We start from the raw sequence: 16,587 nt of genomic DNA, 5'->3' as shown, positions 1-16,587 counted from the left end.
CTATCTCAACATATATACCCCTCTAAAGTCAGTGGCAATCCTGTTGCTTGTGTGCAAGGATGTGTTGATAAACTAAACTATGTGAAGTTAAAGTTATGCAGGGCAAAAAGCAAAGTTGGTAATGACCAAAGTTTTCAGCCTCTGCAGCCCATGAGTGTGCACATTTTTTAAAGATAGATTTAGTAGATAAATTACAAATGTAGCAGGACAAGAGGAAAATTGTAAAATGTTAAATAAAAGAAAGTAATGTAACAGTCCTGCATACCATTAAAAAGGACAAAAGTCCTGCCTGCCCAATATAACACATTGATTGTAGTCTCTTTAGGAAAAATGACCTCACTCCTTTTTTTACACCAGTTTATCTCCTCGACTCATTCGAAGGCATGTCCTGTACTCAGAGTTAAGCTTCTGAAAACATAGTCTTTGCCATGAACAACTTGAAGAATGATACAAAGCGTTGAATGCATCTGCACTGCGATGATTAAAGCTCCCGTCTAAGCTGAGGCTAAACGTTAGCCATTGTCAAGGTCACAGTAATAATTTTGAGTGAAACAGAAACCTCACCGGGAATATGAAATTAATCCCTGTATACGTTTAAGCAGCGCTCAGCATTATTCTCCTTATAAGGTCCCAGGAGCCTTCCTTCAGTATGCAGAGATAAAAGACTCCAAAGACAACGGTTCGAACTATCTGAAGCTTCAACTCTGTAATTTCCCAGACACCAAAGTGTATTGTAATTGGACTCATTGCAGTCTAGAGAAACTACTGCAGTGAGAGCTGCTCAAAAATAACTCTTCACCTCTTTTAACATGCAAAAGTTCATTAATATCACTATTCATCTCTTAGTGGCTGTGTGGAAGGTGAACGCTGTCCCAGGTTTGTTCAGCTCCCAATTACTGGAAATGACAAATGGCAAAACTTTGAGCACCTGTCAAAAAATTTACATGAAAACATGTGGATTACTTAGATTTCAGTCATTACCGAAAAACATTTCACACATTAGATTAGATATTACTTAGCTATGATTCAATTCATTTGCTGCATTGTCCTGTTTTTTTTCCCCCAGCCAGACACAGACCATACTTTTGACTATACATGTATGATAAAATGACAGTTTCTCTATAATGGTCTTCAGGAACAGCCTGCAGTGTGTTTTAACAAAGGTAGTCAGAAAGGTGCATCAATATACCAAAGATAACAGGTAAGATAACAAAATAACAAGCATGGAATGGAAAGTAAATTGCTTCACACATTTGACCAACACCTTTTGAAGAGTTCTGGCATATGAATGATGAGTAGTCACCAAAAATCCATGTTTCATTTCAGTGATGACGTTCATTTTACTTTTTTTTATTTTTTTTGAGGCTACACCTTCATTATAAGTGTTTTTCATACATGATATGTTACGCAATTTCCCCATAGTGGGACAAATAAAGGTTTTCTTAAATCTTAATCCTAATCTTATGATTAAAACAAAATCTAATCTCAAACAACCCAGATGAGTCTACAAGTTAGTCTGCAAATGAGCTGGTTATCTGCATATAAAATAATGAAAAGGGAAACAATTAAGCAAGCTGTACCCAAAAGATTTTAGTTTTTTAGCCCTTACTTGTGGTTATGACTTCTCACCAAAACATGCCATGGACTCAGCGTGTTAATGTGAAAACAAGCATTGCACTGAAGGGCTCTCTGACCATACAAAACAACAGGACAAAAAACCCTTTCACATCAGCAAACATCATCAGCTGTACAAACTACACTTTTATTATTCTATCAAAAGGCATTATTAACATGTATCTGATATACATATATATGGTCAAAATAGAAATATAGACATTTTTTGATTTAGTATCTTATGTTGGAGTCCGTTTCCCGAGAAAGCTCGGGAAAAGATTGATCCTTGAGAAAAAGATCATTTTGATGCCAGTAGGAAACATAAAATCCTGCATTACATGTCCCAGCAGGCCTGGCGAGACTTGTGAATCCCTCAAAAAAAAGTCGCAAGACACTTCTTGATGAAAAGAGCGGCTGTGCTTGCCAGCTGAAGCCACTGTAAGCCGAACCAGAAGACAATAAGTATGGATGACAACCTAAATCCTAATGTTACAGCTAGAAATCAGGCTCTACAAATGTTACAGTGAAAAGGCATTCAAGTGCAAAATAACATATCTGTTGGACTAAAATCAGATTTATTTACATACATATAAAGAAAATGGCAGGTCCAATGGAAAAACAAGTATAAGCAGGAAGAACATTAGACAGGACCGGACCTGTTGCAAGTCTTTTAAAGGGTCTTACTGCAAAGGAAAACACAGTGACAGCCATGTAGAGTTCAGCATCTCAAAGTCGACCTGAGGTTTACTAACCTGGGGCTTGGTTTACAAGCCGTCTGATTCTTTAACTGCTTGTATTTGTTGCAACGTTTGACCTTGTTGTAATAAAAATGTTTAAAAGAAAAATAGAGCCACATGTACTTAAATTATACACATGCTCTCACACAAGACATTTGACAGTACAGATGTTAACCAAGAGATGCTGACATGTTGCTGCGCCTGCAGGATGACACCTGTCTGGATGTGGGAGCAGCAACAGACACCATCATCAGCATGTGACCTCCTGCACAGCCTCCTCTCCTCACTATATATAGCAAAAATAATCACACAGGACAATTTCCTTTAAGTACAGGAACTTCAGTATAACCTGGCTGCTATATTTAGCATCGAGGCTCCTTTGTCTCTGTGTTGGCTCCTTGTCATCAGAGAATGAACGCCATTGTTCATTCTCTGACTTGGTGGTGTTATTAGCACAGTTGTTCAAGTGACAATAACACTGAGTTTAAGGGGTAGCAACCTGTGATATAATTGGTTTGGTGAGCAGACTTGAGTTGTTAAGCAGCTCCATTAGGCTCATTAAGCAGTGACTACTGTCATTTTGCCCAAAACAAATGCTACAACAAAGGCCATTAAATTAAATCTGAAAAATGATAAGTGCATTATGAACCTCAAGGTTGCAGATGAACAACTTCCAAGCTACTCAAGCAACCTTTCTCTCATTTAACAGAAAGAGTTTAATGTGGCGTATAAAGGATGACAATTACTGAGTGAAGGTGAAAGCAAAAGTTGAAAATTAATTTGTATTTAGCACTTCTAAGTTCCAAATTAAGATGTACAGAGTAATAAATAGTAATAATACAACCTTACAGTAAGGTTTCTATTAGCAATAATGTTTACAACATTGCAGTCTATAACTGCTATTTAAGTACAATGTGTTGAAAATCTTTATACTTGGAATGTCTGAAAGTTAGTTTTAAATAAGGTTTTCTTATTCAGTTCTGTGGTTTGTATGTACATGTTCTGCATACACTGAATATGAGCAGTGACATTTGAAAAGAAAGTCCCATTTTATCTGCAACATCTCAAAAGAGGATTTTTTTTAGCTCTACAAATACTTTCCTGGACATACTGTATTTGAGCCAAAGAACCAATTTCAGTACCATTGAGTACCTTTCTCTCTCAGCCACTGACCAGACATGCATGGCATATGTGAAACAAATCTTTTTACCTTTACACTGAAAAAAAAAAAGTCAGCAACACGCCGGCAGCATGCAGTCAGGTAGCAAGTAGAAGCAATTGGATTCTTCCTCACCAGTGGCTCTGGGAGCTATCAGCCTCTATCCAGGCCTATGACGGCAGAGGAGGATTGAGTTTGAAAGATGATAATAGACTCCTGAGAAAACTAATCTATTTCTAAAGAAGAAAGAAGCATGAATTCACTCACTTGCCCCCTGCATTTCCACTTGCCCACTCCTTCGTCTTTCACCATTTCTCCCAGCAGTATTACAGTAGCAGAACAGGTCACCAATTAAATATATTCTAGGCAGCATGGCAGCAATTACAACTGAGGAGGAGCAGTTTTCTCAAGTACTTTTTTGTTATTAGTAAATGTATAAGATACTGTACATTATCTGGTTTATCTGGTTTATTTATTTATTTACTGTAGGCTTGTTTAATCCTTTTATGATTTGAAGGAATGTCTGAAGTATGTTTGCATAAAATCATGAAGATCATTAAAGATTGATTCCTAGAATGTTATATGAATAAGAGACCAATTTTATTTGGTCTTATAATTTCTGCAAATACAAGGAAATTTAGAATAAGGTGTATTTAGTATGTAGTGCAATATGTGGAGACAGATATATGCTAATAATAAAAGTGATGAAGTGTATGATGTAGTTATTGTTGACATCACCTGTTATAAATAAGTCATTGTTAGTGTTAAAAGAATGTCAGGAAACTGATTTAAAAAACAAAGATGCCACAGAGTCTTGTAATCACGTTCATGTTCTCCATCCTCCGTCCTTAACTGGCAGTGGAGGTCCACGATATATTGGAACTTGTAAAGTCCACCGGCCCTTTTGGGGATAAATATGCCTGAAATAAAGTCTAAAAGTTTAATGCTGCAGAGAGGCAGCTGTTACAAGGCCAAGAGCATATGTAAACAAGGCAATACCAGGACCCAGATGGCTCCTGTCAGTCTGAGGCTCCTGGATCTGCCCTCTATTTCTGAATCCTTGGCAGGTGGATGATGATAATGATGATGATGTCTGTGATCACCGGCCACATCTGGACTCACTGAGGAGAGAGCAAAAACCAAAATGATGGTCAGAGGGAGGCTCATTACCTAAATAACCTCATGTAAGATGCAAGCCATTTGCCATGGCATTTTTTTTTATTATCAATTACCAATATTCTCAAAACTTTGACTTCTCTCCACTGTGAAACTTTTCCCTGAGCACATTCTTTAATGGAAATGCATATCTACAAAATTCGTCACATAACAATCAGTTAAAGATGTTTGACTTCACTGGGAACTGTATTGCTAAAATTAAGTCAATTTGCAACAGTGGATTAACACACATTTAGCCAAACAAATGTAAAAAAAAATAAATGCACAAACAGAACACTCCAGAAATGAATACTGTATAGTGAGCAACGGTGTGTGGACAGATGCTGAAATAACGTGTCTGCTGGCACACGTTAGGGGAGATCACCATGGCTACAGACAAACCCCTTTAGTTTTGATCTGATCAGAGCAAAAAGTATATAAAGGGTCATCAATAATAAGCTTGACTGGACTAAGAACACTGAAGCCCTCTACAAGAAGGGTCAGAGCAGCCTTTATTTTCTGAGAAGGCTCCGGTCCTTTAACATCTGTCGGACCATGCTGAGGATGTTTTATGATTCTGTAGTTGCCATTTTATTTGCTGTTGCATGCTGGGGCAGCAGACTGAGAGCAGTGGACAAAAACAGACTCAATAAATTCATCAGAAGGACCAGTGGAGGTGGAGTTGGACTCCCTGACAGCAGTGTCAGACAGAAGGATGCTGTCTAAGCTGCGGGGGATCCTGGAGAACAGCTTCCATCTTCTCCACAACGTGCTGCTGAGGAGCAGGAGTACTTTCAGTGCTAGACTGATCCCTCTAAAATGCACCACTGAGCGCCACAGGAGGTCATTTCTTCCTGTGGCCATCAAACTGTACAACTCCTCCCTCTGAGATCAGACAAGCTGATCTAAGACATTGTCTTAATACAGTAATTAGATCCATACTGGATTTTATTGTAGTACTGTTATATTTTACTGCTTACAGTATAGTTATGAGCACTAGCATTTGCTAGATATTTTTATCTTACCTTATTTTATATTTCTAACCTGTTATTTTTTCTGATCATGCATGGATCACCTGGAATGTAAGCAATGTATTATTAAGTATTTCTGATTCTGATAAAGATCCAAATTTGGCAGCAGGGTTGTGTACGTGGAGTTGAATTTAAATGAAAGGCAGAGCTCACAGTTTTAGCAATGAAATAAGATGCAGGTTGTACAGAAATAAAGGCGTTTCAAACTGGTGTTTTAGTTTAGTATATATTTATAAAGCATTTCAATATAAGTGCTACCATCATATGTAAAGCAGAGGGACCTATGATATGCAGCCTGAACATGAAACTGAATCTGAAGCACCTTTCTTAGAAACATAATTTATTCCTTGGCTGGTATCACACAGTCTTGCTACAGGGAATGCTATCTGTAGTCAAGTGTTAAAGTCAAAGCGAAGAAAGTTAAAACAATCAATTCAAATCCTAAAATAGTACATTACATACTCTAAATGTTTAGAAGTTATTCTGATGTTCCTTTTTTTTGCTATGGATTTTCACACATTTTTCCCTCTTAGCTGCAACACATTAGTGCCCCCACTGCACCATTAAGGGAGTCTCTTCATTGGCAACAGCCATCTGACTGTTTAAGGCTGAGCACAGTTGGCAAACTGCAATGATAAAAATAATACCAATGATCAAGATTATTTGTCTTTTAAATTAAATTAGGGCAATGATACATCCTTTTTGTTTGTTTTTACATTCAATAAAGAGTTGTGTTTAAGAAAGTATCCTGACAATGTGGTGATATCTCAGGCTGGATTTAAGTGGGATAGAAGGATATTAACAAAAAGGGGACATTCATTTTTTCTCTCTATATATATATACTACAGAGAGACTCTCCACATGCAGATGATATGCTACTTTATATCACTTTTACAGCAACCCACTTTGACTATTTGTGATAAAATTCCTTCCTGGTATAGTAAATGTCAGTAGATGTATGTCACAAACTCTACATTACATGATTTACCATCTTAAATAAGGACATTCTTTTTCTTCCCAGACCTGAAAATAACTCTGTGTATTGAAAATGCTGGCAGCACTGCTGACAGGTCTCACTTCTATTCTAGCTGCTGTCTTCATGACACTTGATGTACCCTTGTGTGTTACCTGTGACACATTTGTCTTTATGTCGCTCAAAATCCAGTGTAGGTCATGCTGTAATTTTCCCTTTTTTTCTACAATATGATTGATTGACTGATTATAACATGAGTAGGCATCGCGGAGCTTGAATTATATATGGAGATCCCTGCATCGTATTTGCTGATGACATGATACAGTCTTTGACATGTTTTTTTTTGTCTGGGTCTATTATTGTCATCATTACAACTGCACATTTTCATCTAGACAATTCTCTTGATTGTGCAGAAATCAAAATTGTGCTTTTCCTCATTACTGTTTTTGTTTCAGGTTTTTGTATTATGTTAGGAAACATCCATACCGTCTCACCATTTCCTTCCTTTTCTGACAGGTGTATCATTAAATTCAGTCAAATTGACTGAATTATACTGAGCCCTTATAAATAATATCCACGCTGTCAATCTATCTTGCAGGTTTGTTTTATGGTGGTGTGAAAAAAATATCACACGGTAATTTGATTATTTTATTTTTGTCTCTAATATAAATTGCAGTAAAAAAATGCTCATCAAAGTACAAATACTGGACATAGTACATGAGGTAAAGCCTTAAAAAATAGAACAACTGTCCCCTGCCCCAGGTTTTTGTCCTTCTTACTTTCTTATTATACACCTCAAATGGCCTGGTCTTGAACTAAAAACACCCCCATGTGTCTGCACCTTTGAAATTATACCTCAACGGATATCAATTCAGACAACTGCACCGCACCAGCTGTCAACATCCATCTTGCTGTTTACATCTCTTTGGAGGCCTGAAGTGTCGAGGAGAGAGATTCTTTGTCCCTTGCCAAGTGAAATAGTGTGTCCTCTTTAGCCCTACTGATGTTACTTCAGGACACCTCAGACTCTCAGACTTGGTTCATCCCCACAGGGAAAGACTGATGCTAAACCCCAGTAGATGACCAGCTGCTCCAGGACTTCAGAGTTTCTCACTTAGGCCCAAGGGTCATAAGTCTGTCGTGGGCAGGATTAGTCTAACCCACACCCTTTCAAAGTCTATAAAGGCTCTGCTATCAAAGTTTATCTTACCAGCAGAAAAAAATAAGACCAGCTGCAGAGGCCATTTATACTCTGTGAATTAAATTCCACTTTTTTATGGTACAGCAGAAATACACTGTAATTTCTTTTTCCATAGCAGGATCCACCACAATTACTACCTTCTGTAACAGTACGCAGATCTATTACTGAAGCTGTAATAATAATAAACTTATAGCTCTAACCTAATAATATTGATCCATCCATCCAACCGAACCCGCTTCATCCTGCAGTAAAGGGTCACAGGGGGGCTGGAGCCGATCCCAGCTAACTATGGTTGAGAGGTGGGGTAAACCCTGGACAGGTCACCAGTCCATCACAGAGCAACATACAGATAGACAAACATTCACACTCAAACTTACGGGCAATTTAGAGTGACCAATTAACCTAACAAGCACGTCTATAGAATGTTGGAGGAAGCCGGAGCACCCAGAGAAAACCCACACAGACAAAAGGAGAACGTGCAAACTCCACACAGAGAGGCCCCGGTCGGAATCGAAGCCACACTATGTTGTTGATATTTCAATTAAAATCTAATCATGAATAGCCACTCACCTTTCTAACTTATGCATTTAACTTTTTACATATATATATAAAACTGAGTAACTTCATGCTACAAGTAAGTGCAAGTGTTCCTGTTAAAGCATGTGATTGCCTGAAGTTAACTGCTTATTGATTCAGTGCTGAGGAGTCCCCGGGACAGCTATTTGAAGGTATACAGCTCACAGACAGTCTTTGTACCCCAGAGCACTGAACTTCAACACCTCAATCAATTCCTCTTACTGAAGCTTTGACGTTTCTAATGCGGCAACAAGCTGCAGACAGAATGACAGAATGTCTTTCTGATGAATAAACTGTACAGCACTGAATACACTGGTGTAAAAGTTGACATTCAAACAAAGTCAGGAAAGAAAAAATATGAGGATGAAGGTGAATGTAACGTGTACAATCAGGGAAAACACTATAGGTGAGCTAAAGAAATGCATTATTGGACACCAACGCTTTTGCTGCACAAAACACACAAAATAATTTACTCAACAGCACTGTGGCCAAATACGGAACCATGCCATAATCATAAAAGTAGATTTTAAGAGCAGGACTGCATTAGGAGCTGCATAATAAAGCATCTAATGTGACGGTGAGAGAACTCCTTTGGGGGAAGAAATAGAGATACAACAGTCATTTTCCATTAGTTAGAGTTTTGGTATTAGTACACTATTGAGTTTCACAGATGCGCAATCAGACAAGAGGAAGGCTGAAATGCAAAACTGGACTGTGTTCCATGTCAGTGAAATTAAAGCTTCTGCAGTGTATCACCAAGCTGTGCATTAAAAATAATCTTTAAAATCTTGAAATAAATAAATTCTCATAATAACATGTAAGTAATGGAGGCCTCTTCATTTGGCACACACTTCATTACAAACAGAGACATGTTACTTAATAGTTCTCTCTCTCTCACATGCACACACACACAGTATTGACTCTGAACAGACTGCACCTATTAATAGCCACAATCATCACTGCTGAATCTTCTGGCCATAAGCGTGTTCTTTTTATGAATGATAATGAAGGTCTGGTCAAAGGAGCATATTACCCCATCTAAAAGAACAACCGCATCCTCAATATAATAACCCGACACAGTGCACATATTTCTTAGTGCTACTGAAGTGTTTCAGGCCAGAGGAAATTTAGTCTGCAGTAGCTATTAGCAGAGAAGAGCTATAATGGTCTGCCATTGGTGGATCCAAGTACAGATGATTTTAGACATTTGCGTGGAAACTGCTGATGTAATGACATGTTTTAGTAAACCCTCAGCAGAGAGGTTAGGATGTTAGAAAGGGTGCTTGGGCTGAAGAGAGACATGGGTCAGAAAAGAGAGGCTTACAACTGAAGTGAAATCAATACATACTGATTCCTGAGAACTTGGACCAACAATGATCAATACCACACTAACTGCAGTAGGAAAAAAATACCTAACAACTGCAGTGATGGAGAGCGCCTTTTGTGTGATTATAAGAGGATCGGCCTTCTAAGTTTTACGCCCACATCTTCAGCTGGTCTGTTAGAGGAGCAGGGTTATTACGCACAGCTCAGTTTTGACAAACTTCATTAGAGCACCTCTTCCTTTAGGTTAGCAGCCTTATTACTATGAGACGTTATCCTACATAGATATTGTCAGCTCATTATCTATCAGTACCACTGATTCCAGCTCAGTACTGTATAACATTGCTGAGTATAACATTCATTAAGGCAAACTGCACATAGAATATGACATAATAGTGAGTGTGTCATGAGTGAGTTGCCACTGTCTGCTTTTTAATCATAAAAACAGGGTTAGAATTTGTAATTGTCACTTGACTTGAGAAGCACATCAGCAGCAACCCCCGATATTGATTTTTAATGACTTTCTCAGTGCCTGTCAGGGGGTGGGATAAATTAGGTGACAGGTGAACAGTCAGACTAAAATGTCATGGCCAGAGGATAGCAACACCAAAACAACACATCTTGTCATGTGTTAGTTCTGCCAACAGAGGACAACTAGGGAATCAATGACAGGGTCACGGATACCTAATGGTCACTGACAATCATGGGTAGTGAAGGTTGGTCTGTGTGGTCCATTTCCAGAAGCACACATTGCTCAAAACCTTAATGCTAGCTCTGATAGAAAGATGTCAGAGAGTACTGTGCTTCACTGTATGCAGCAGACCACACAGTGCATCCCATGCTGTCTCTGCCCACAGCAAAAACACACATCAGAACTGGGCTATAGAGTAAAGGAAGAATGGAATGGACTTTTTCTTTCTTTTAACATCATCTGGCAGCTATTAATTGTGCAAGATGCACTATAGAAAGGGCTGGAAGAGGCAGTGCCTTGTCCTTTATTATGTTGGCATCAGTGGTGGAACGTAACATATATGGTAGAGTAGAATTTTAGAAGTATCCATTTTATATATCCATTTTATTTCTCCTCTTCCTCCCCTTTCAGAGGGAAATATTTCTATTCAGCCACATTTATCGGAGCTGGTCTTATTATGTAGGTCTCGTGGTCTCTGTGAGCAGGGTTTCAACTGTTATTTTGTTAATTTATGTTATTTATTTTTTCCAGGGACGAGCCAATCAGGTTGCAAAAGAGCTAAGCCCTTCAGCTTGCTGTCGGCTCTCATCTGAGTTAGGAGCTTCACCGCCGTTTAACCACATTGATTTCTGTGTTATTTGACAGTGTTATAAGACTGCCTGTTGCCAGAAATAAACCTGAGAATCGAACCTGAGAGAAGCCGTTGAATCTTCTTTTCAGTCTGCTGTGAATAAGTAAAGTTAGCGGGGATTACACTTGCATTATATTATGAAGAATTCAGTGTAAAAACCAGTGATTCAAATTTCTAATCCTTCTTTTTCTAAATGCTTCCTCATAGTTTGATGGTAAGTGGGCGGCTAAATTATAGCCCAGCATACCGAGTAAATGTTAATCCTAAAAAAGAATCCAACATTAATACTTTGAAGGATGAAAGCTTTTGTTTGAAAAAAGGTTCTTGTATTTATAGTCTGAAAGACTAGACTAGAGGTTCCATTGTGTGGAATAAGAGTGTAAAAATGCGTGTGACATGCAGGTGTGGCTGCTTAATGTACTTTCCTAAAGCTTCCTGAGCATCATCACCGAATATATAAGTGTGATTATACACCTGTCAAATATATTATTCAGAATGAATGGGAAATGTCAAATTAGGCCTATTGTCAGTATTAAATTAAAGCAGGGAAAACTGTGACAAAGACTTTGAAGGTAACAGTGAATCTATCACTTGTTGTAGAGTGAAAACAAGTACAGATGTTTGATGAACTACACTACAAATCACAAATATGTCACAACAGGCAGCTGCTGTTAATAATGATACATATGAAAAAAGGGAACTGGCCTGGTACTTTGATTTACTACTGAAAGGGCTGTAAAGCAATAAAAATGGCTTATTAACAGTAGATAGTGAGTTCTATTACCTTTTTTTCTGAAGTGTCTGGTAATATGCTCACATATATATTTAATGGCTGTGCTGAAAATACACATGACAAACATCAACGCAGTCAACCTCACAACAACTCAATAGCTGACTGTTCATTTTGTCAGGCACTCCAATTTTATAATGACCTCTGAATTATTAAGGGACTAAAAAGGCCGGTGTCTTATACAGAGACATGTAAAGCCTCCCAGTCAGAGACAAGATCTCAAAGCAGCTTGTTGCAGATGGGAGAAGGACACAGACCTAACCAGGTGATTTCGTCACAGAAATCTTATTTGATCTGAGAAAAAGAACAGTGAGGGTCACTCTGCATGTGGCACTAAAGTGAAAAAACATAATTTCTCAGTATGCTAACTAACTAAAAACAAGCAATTCATAAAGAAATATGTTTTAAAATGAGATGACATAACTTATTTCTGGTCATAATGTCTGCTTTTGAATAGTCACGTCATGACCTGTATATATCAGTTTACAAACATTATGTTTTCTTCTGCAGGGCAGTTTTTTTGGAGAGTCTGCACACACTGCCTCACACACACTGCACTCCATTTTCATCCTGATATCTCCATTAATCTTGTCAGTAAAGCCTCGTAAAAAAAAAAGCCTATTTCTGGAACCTGTCTCCCTCATTTGACACTAACAGAGAAAAAAAATCTTAGATCACAAATATGATGCATCTGTCCCCTCTATCCTGTCGATCATACTCGACAGCATGGATGTAACACTATTCTCGTATTTTTAATGAACATGTTTATCTTATCTTGTTGTAGCTGCAGATGTGGTTGCAGATTGCGCCATCGTCACAAAAAAACCCTCAAGTGTTTATAAAGGATCATTTGAAAAAAGCATGGGTTAATTATCCTGCACACTACCACACACGCTCGAGGAGCTTGATAAAATGAATTCCAATGATCATGTATAGATGCAGCACAATCTACATACAGCCTATAGAGCATAACAGGCAGGATAAGTGTAAATAATACAATATATGCACATTGTCATCCAGCTGTTCCCCCCCCTAAATTTTTTTGTTTACACAAGAATAAGATCAACTGAGGAGAGAAGCTAAATGAAGAGAAACCACCTGAGACCTTTTGGAGGGAAGGCTGAGTGCTCCCATTCTCAGACAGAACAACTGAATATAGCTCTGTGCTGGAGACGGCATCCCCTTTCAATTAGACTCAGACAGCTACAGAGAGAGGAATAAATTAACTCTTTATCGACAAAAAAAATCATATTGTTTGGAAAAATTTCATTAATTTACATTGCCAGTACAATTACTATGTTAAATGAACAGGCTCTTAATGACAATTGAATCATCACAAATCCTCGCTTTCTCAATATTGATACACTGAACATGTGCTACAGATGAATATTTCAGCTGCCATATGTCTTCAACAGTAACAGCTCATGTGAAGCATCTCAATCACTAGGAACAAACCAGGAGATCACACACGCAGCAAAAACACCCTCCATGTTGCATTACACCTACATAAGTCAGGCCAATATTTGTAATGTAGATCACTATAAGATGTTGAGAAAACATTCAAAGTAATCACATTGTTATTCTTTAGAAATTGATATATTAAAAGGTATTGCTATATTTAAACTACTTGATGGACTGAAATTTGTTTGAACTCACAGTACTACTGGTTTGTTTGTTATTATCAATAAGTACCAAGGAAATATCAAAGCTTACAGCCTAGTTGACAATGACATTGGAGCTTTCTGTGAAAAAAAAATGTGTCAGTGCTCCATGAACAGAGACCTGACACAACTTGTCCATCACAAAATAGAAAGTAGGTCCCTTTAAGAAAAAAACTAGCCAAAAAAACAGAAATAATTCATTTGGAGCATTTTGAATTTGTATAATCATTATATTTCAAAACAAAAAAATGTAATCATTTTTTCTTTTTTTAAGCAGTGGAGTCACACACTGATGGGCATTACTGCTCACTTTTTAGGTGGATACATGTACTTATATTATGCAGTCTAAGTGGGGTCAGTAATGTTACCTACAACTGTGTTTATTCATTTCTTTTTAATTAATTTTGCACAATTTCACCATTTCCATTTTATAATACTGGCAGGCACTGATTATGAAGCAAACCCTTGCTATCATATGTTAGAGATCAATGTCTCACCAAGTCATAAACAGCCAGAGTGGCATAGCTGTATGCATTGAGGGGAAGCTGGTTAATTTATTGCATTTCTTGTACCCTTGCTGAAAAACAGAGAGCAGCCAAACACAAACACACAGTGTGTTTGCTGACCACACATCAGATGGCTGTTTGGTTAGTGACGCATTATATACACACGTTTTCCTGTCCTGTGTGGCTATCAGATACTCCATTGTGTTAAATACTGTTGTACTGTATACTTACTGTTCTAAGTAATTACACTATTAGAGGGGGGAAAGTGTCGTTTGTATAGTAACATTTCAAAAAACTAAAACAAAGGCACAAATCTTAAACGTCTGACAATCCCTTAATAGTCTAATCACCTTGAATCAGGTCAACTGGGCTTTTGTCTGATGTAATTTACCTCCTGTATTTAAAGCTAAAGTATTTCAAATGCCTGGTCTGACCCCCAATAAAACCAGCATCCATCCTGTTTGCACAATTACAGAGAAAAAGAGGATCAATGGAATCTAATTTAAGGCAGAAGCATTATTCTAAAACACAGAGAGCGGTGCATCTCTGCATGGAGCCGGCAGAATGATTAAGTGCCTTGGTTATATCCTGTATGGCTCTGCTGCACATGCCACAGAGAGAGTGTTCATGTCCAGGATCCCATCACCCCAGCCTCTATTACATCCTCAGAGCAGTCAATACTGGGCTCTGACCGCCAGTCAGTCACTCTCAAGTTGCACACACAGGCAGAATACAAATCAGCCTGGAAAACTCAAAGCTCTGCATCCTCTCTCTGTCCACGGCTTTTCTCTGCAGACCGCTGTTTGGACAGGCTGGTATCTGCAAATGTGTGCATTTCACAAAGCACTATAACTATTTTCCTTAATAGGAGACTGAGTCACAAAAATAATTGTATGTGTATCCTGTAAATATGACAAAGGACTCAAAGGGTAAAATCAAATTAATTTAAATAGAGACTTTAGATTATAAAGTTGCTGCTTTCAGCATCTCAAATGTAATTTGTGGCTTAATTTGCTCAATAATGAGATTTTGGAATGACAGTTGAATTAAACAGGTGATTAGAATGCTCCGCAGTGGGGTCTTGAACTGTTTTATAAATTTGTACTGTTTTGATTAATAGATATTTTAATAAAAAGAACAGTCACATACAAACAAAAATGCTCTTTTATCGCTGCACAAATCTAATGAGGACAACTAAACTAAAAAAACAAAACAAAAACAAAAAAAAAATTGTTTTCTTGTATGTTTTTATTGGAGAATGATAAATGACAAACTGAAAACAATCCTGTTAATATTGTATCACACGAAGTCCAGAGGTGTTAACAGAGGCAGGGGATGTGTTTAATTTTTCATGTGCAGTTCCTTTTTTTCCTCACCAAGGAAAGCAGCACATGCAAACCAGATCAAATTGACATTTGCTGGTGTAGGTGTCTGCAAACCTTCCCTTCTGCACCCCACCCCCCACCCCTTTTTCCTCTCTACAAGCATCAGCTCACAGTTACACACACAACTAAATTTCTCTTCTACCACATAAACTCACAAGGTCATCCAGCTATTTAACTCTCAGTTCAGAAATAAATACAGCTATGAATGGAAACATGAAACTTTCTCTCAAGCAACTTATTTTAGGATAATAGAGGCATATGAAAAGCTTGTGTGGACTAACTGTGGAAAACTTCTTCTTCTAAAAAGAAGTCTTTTAACAAACGCTCATCAAAAGTTATTGCTTTCATGTGATGAAGATGTGTTGTTGCTTTGCTGGAGCATCATTTTCCATCTGCCTTTATCTGTTGACGGTGAATGAGATTCAGAGGGGCATATTACACTCGTGCAGCATTATGTGCGGGTTGATGCTGAGCTCAGCATGCAGTGAAACTGCATCAGCAACCAACTGGAACACACTGGTCCCAGTTTAGATTGGGTACATAATAAAGGCTCCACATGCAGCGTGAAACACAGATGACTTAATTAAAAAAACAAAAAAAAAAACAAAACAGGAAGAAGCTGAAAAGTCAAAACATTTCACTGACAGTTCAATTGATTTTAATGAAACACCTTGATCAAGACTTATTTCACACTGTGAGTAATCAGCTCGTGTCAGATCCATAAATAATTATATTTTCTCAACAAATTATACCTCAGAGGAGCCTCTGTTTTAGGCAACCTGACAATCTGCTAATTAGTACGGCCACATCACAAGCAGATATTACTCTTTCCAGCAAACACAATTTGCATAATAAAGTTTTTGAATTTGCGCCGTTCCTCTCTCTTATTAACCTTCTATTAACCTTTTGATAAACATAGGCAGCTCTGAGCATTATACCCTGAGATCACACACCAAAAGCCTTGGCCAAAATTTATCAGACCAGCTGTGGAATTGCTTATGGGTGATTAGGCCACTGATAGCCGCTCGCCTCACTGAAGATGAAGATCTCGGAAAAACGGCTCAGCAACAAGCAGACTGCAAAGCAGCCAGAGCTTTGTTTGCTTTGTCTTCTGTCGCACATGTAATTTAAGGTGATTAGTGAATCAATATGAG

At 38.0% G+C, this 16,587-nt stretch overlaps 1 pseudogene; it reads right to left on the bottom strand.

The window, feature by feature from the left end:
* Positions 1–1,930: 1,930 nt before the first annotated feature.
* LOC114433608 (glypican-5-like) overlaps positions 1,931–16,587 on the bottom strand; it is a 103,986-nt pseudogene continuing 89,329 nt past the window's right edge.

This window comes from Parambassis ranga, chromosome 3, assembly GCF_900634625.1.
Source record: "Parambassis ranga chromosome 3, fParRan2.1, whole genome shotgun sequence".
Taxonomy (NCBI): domain Eukaryota; kingdom Metazoa; phylum Chordata; class Actinopteri; family Ambassidae; genus Parambassis; species Parambassis ranga.
The sequence above is the reverse complement of the archived record's forward strand: the minus strand, read 5'-3'. Positions and strand labels throughout refer to the sequence as shown.